The sequence below is a fragment of the Homalodisca vitripennis genome, chromosome 6, assembly GCF_021130785.1.
Source record: "Homalodisca vitripennis isolate AUS2020 chromosome 6, UT_GWSS_2.1, whole genome shotgun sequence".
NCBI lineage: Eukaryota > Metazoa > Arthropoda > Insecta > Hemiptera > Cicadellidae > Homalodisca > Homalodisca vitripennis.
Window position 1 is genome coordinate 135194214 of NC_060212.1, and position 4773 is coordinate 135198986.

Genomic DNA, 4773 nt, shown 5'->3' on the forward strand with positions numbered 1-4773 from the left:
CTGATCTATTTGATTTCCAAGATGCTTTCTGTACAAGTTTTGAGGTAGGTACTAAGACTATAGATAACCTATGTTAAAGGTTTTATCTTAATTTGTTTCTTTACAACTGATTTTGAAATGTTTGTGGGAGTTTAATTTCCAGGTTAGACACATTTGTTTACAACAAAATCGTATTCCAAAGTATTTTTTAACACTCCAGTGGGCGCGCAGAGTACAGGTGTCCTCCAGTGATTTTGTTTTGCGTGACTACAAGGGTTGGCAACACTCGTGACCTTGAGCGAACCACATACCTTTCCCCCCACTCACGCTCCACCCGCCAGTGCATTGTCAGCGTCTATGCTCGCTAGTTGTCGCTGTGACCACGTGTTTAATTTGCACGGTACAGTAGTGGAGGACAGTTGTCCTCCGCGCGCCCAGTGACGTTAAATTTTTTTGGCATATTGGTGTGGTATTTTATTTTTAATCTCGTATTGTTGAAACAATAATGGCCAGTGAAAGTGACCGTGAACAGTTACGCCGTTGGCTAGATGAGACTGAGGATACCGAGAGTGTTCTGGGGTATAGAGGACGAGAGATGAAGAAAAAGAAGACCACGTTGAATACCACACAGAGAATGAGATGATGTAATCAATGTAGAAGATACCCCGGGATGATGTTTCCGACGAAGCCGAGGAAATGGGAAGTGATTGAAGAAGCAGTCCCTCCTGGATCTTATGAACCCAGAGTTTTATTTGGGAAGAGATCGGACATCAAGATGGTACGTTAGAACCTCAAGTTGCTCAGACTTCTCGTACACCAAGGTATAACATTATACCAGTTTTTCAATGCCCAAGACCTCAAGGGTCAGCGAAAAAATGCTATAACTCCAGAAGCTGCCTTACAGTGTCTTATTGATGATGAAATAGTGAAAAAAATTGTTGATTACACCAACATTTACATAATGAAAATTCAACCTCAGTTGACAGAGAAAGGGATGCTAGGCCCACTGATTGCCGAGAAATTCGTGCGTTGATTGGTATAAATATATCTTGCTGGGGTTTTGAAGGCTGGCAGAAGAAACGTATTTGAAATGTGGGATAATTCACAATAAACGGGAGTAGAGCTTTTTATCTAACCATGAGCGCCAAGAGATTTCGATTTCTTTTACGTTGTCTGAGATTTGATAACGTCCACAACAGAGATGAAAGAAAATCTGTTGACAACCTTGCTGCTTTTCGTGAAGTATTTGAGATGTTCGTGTTCAATTGCAAGAATGCATACAAACCAACTGACTACCTTACCATTGACGAACAGCTAGTTGGATTCAGAGGAAACTGTACCTTTCGGGTTTACATGCCTAGTAAACCTGCTAAATAAGGGATAAAAATCTTTGCTAATGGTTTCTACAACAAACTTCTATACCACAAATCTTGAAGTGTATGTACGGAAGCAACCAGTAGGCCCTTTTAGAATAAGCAGCAAGACATCTGACTTAGTTTTGAGATTGGTGCAGCCTATTTCAGGAACCAATAGAAATGTTACCTGTGACAATTGGTTCGCATCTGTACCCTTGGCAATAAAGCTACGGGAAGAAGAATAAAATCACAATGATTGCTACTCTGAGAAAGAACAAAGCTGAAGTTCCCCAAACTTTTTACCTGATAACTCAAGAGAAGTCAAAGCAGTTTGTTTGGCTTTCAAAAAAAACTGTACATTAGTATCGTACGTGCAGAAGAAGAAGAAGGCTGTGTTAGCAATATCAACTATGCAATGGGAAACATGGCAATCGATCCAAATACAGGTGATGAGCGAAAACCCATGATCTTTACATCCTACAACGAAACAAAGTACGGCTGTGGACATTCTAGACAAAATGTGTCGTCAATACGACACTCTCGAGGAACTCACGAAGATGGCCATTAACACTCTTCTTTCATATCCTGAATGTAGGAGGAGTGAAGCTCTTGTAATATATATAAAACAAATAAAAAACTTGACCATGTGAGCCGTTGTGTTTTTTTGAAAGAAATGGCCTTTCAACCTAATTAGACCACAAATTGAACATCGCATCAGTTTGGAGATGATACCACAGAAATAAAAACAAGAGGAAGGATCCTGCTGAAACTGGACAGAGAACTTCCACCTCAACCAGCAGCCCGAGGAGTCGCTGGGAAAGGAAGATGCTACCTCTGCGGCCGAGCCAGGAATAAGACCTCAAGGAAAAAAGTGTGTCAAATGTCTTGGGTGGGTGTGTGCTGACCATATGAGACAGGTTTGTGAAAAGGTGCATTGAATAAGCTATTTTTTCCAAAGTTTCAACATTCTGTTTGCGTTTTTTTATGCTGTACTAAGATGAACCTTTTTTTGTTTTATACTATGAAAAAAAATTTGTATTTTTAAAACTAGAAAGTATTAACAACCTTGAATTTTAATTTTTTTCTAAAAACATAAAACTTATATACTTATAGACATTTTTGTAACGTTTATAGCATAACCTACTACACTTATTCACGTTTTTGTTTGATTTACCATAATTGTATATTTCCTACTTGTATTGTTTTGTAGAATACACTTTTTTATAGAAAAATGTGATTCATATATTTTCTTCTCAACCCAAAACAAAAAAAACATGATCGCTAAATACACATTTCATAGGGTAAAGTCACATAACAAAGTGGAGGACATCTGTCCTCCACGCGCCCACTCGCGGGACGGCAAACCACGCGCCCACTGGAGTGTTAAAATGAATATTACACATAAAAACCCTGAAAATTCCAATATTTTACTTATAGTAGGAAGTTTGAGTCCACTCATATTCTAATAACAATAGTTTTTGTGGAAACTACTTAAGTTTGCACATTTCAAATGTTTTTGTATATCTAAGTATAAATAAGTTTTGAATAAAATGTTTTAAGAAACATATCGAGAGGGCACACTAGTTAACCATCAGATGCGTGTCTGAGGTTCCGGTTACAACATGTGGCTAAATTTTAAAATGCATTATAAACACGAACTTGTCCCATATGCATAAATGTTTCACTCTAGAGACTGATTTTAGTGTCAATGCTAATGAATTGTTAAAAATACGATTATCTGTAAATACTAATGGTTTATCACTAGTACTGGTAATGATTTTACACTTTATACTAAGGAGTTAAAGTGTAAGCTTTATGACAATAAATGTATTATTATTCTTATTCAAAAGAATCATTTATATCATATCTAAGAAAAATATTTTATTTGAGAGAAGTTTTTTATTTTCTTGCAGTTTTAAAATTAAGGCCCATGTGAAAAGTGGAACCGTAGAAGCATGACCAGCTGACTAGCGTGACAATGATGAGATTAAAAAATTGAAAATTTGAAATTCAATGTTAATATTAAAGTAATCTTTAGTTAATCTAATTACAAATTTATTTATTCTCCAGAACTAAAACACACACACACACACACACACACACACACACACACACACACACGCACACGCACACGCGCGCGCGCACACACACACACACACACACACACACACACACACATTGTTTAATAAAAACTATAAAAAGAAAATCCACAATCCACAAGTTGTATAAGGTTTTAGGGATTTATAATTGTTTCCCTAATTCATTGATACTAAGACAAAACATCTTGACATTTAGACAAAAAAAAAAAAAATGTATCACTATTAATTTAATTTGACAATATTATGTAATGATTATTTTGAGAATTTCCTTAAAGGAGCTTGGAGTAATTATTTAGGCTACATTATAAAGGAGTAAAGAATTAGCAATGTTATATTAAATCAATTGTAATTATCAATTTGCTGCTATCTTAAATTTTAATAATTTATGAATGCATTAATGATTATGTATTGTATTACAAGATATTTGGCTTTTTTCCAAGAAAACCCACTTGAATGTAAGTTGTGAATTGACAATTACATTCTTTTTAAGCAAGAGATTTAAAATGACTACTAATTACCTAGTTACTGAAATATTTCTAGTTGAGCTCAAATATCCAAATAGTGCTCTTTTGTATCACATCAAATTGGACCGCTTGGACCGGCAGAGTCCTTTAGCACACAACCCACACTCTGAAAAATTTCTGGTTGATTTTTCTCTGTCATCCAACATCCTCTCAAAAGAGTCTTTGGCCATGCTTATGCAGTCAGAACCAACATACTATCATTGGTGATTGATACAAATTATCAATATGATAGGTCGTACAATGACTGGAGGTAGGTTTAGAACATGGGGAAATTCCAATAATTCTGAATGCTTTGTAAGGATCATGCATGTGGAGCTTAATTTACATGGTAGTAAAGTCTGCAAAACTTGATAGTATGAATGTTGAAAATAAAATTTCTGTAGGAAGTGCATGGTTGTTTATTAAAAATTGAATATTAAATAAATATGGCTATACAAATATTTTATATATAATATAAAATATTTTACACACACAAACACACATGCGCATGTACACACACACACACACACACACACATGCACACACACACACACACACACACACACACACACACACACACACACACACACACATGCACATGCACATGCACACACACACACAGAACAATGGAATTTAGTATTATACATTATCAATAATTTTGGGTTTTAATAATGTATGAACTTTATAATGTTTTAATTATACCATTATTTATTGTATAGACCTCTATTACATGTTAACAAACATCAAACATTAGAGTTTGGAATATTAAATATCTATTTTATGAAGAATATTTCAAGAGTTTAATTTTGAAAAGAGTAAATTATGCTTGAGATTAGT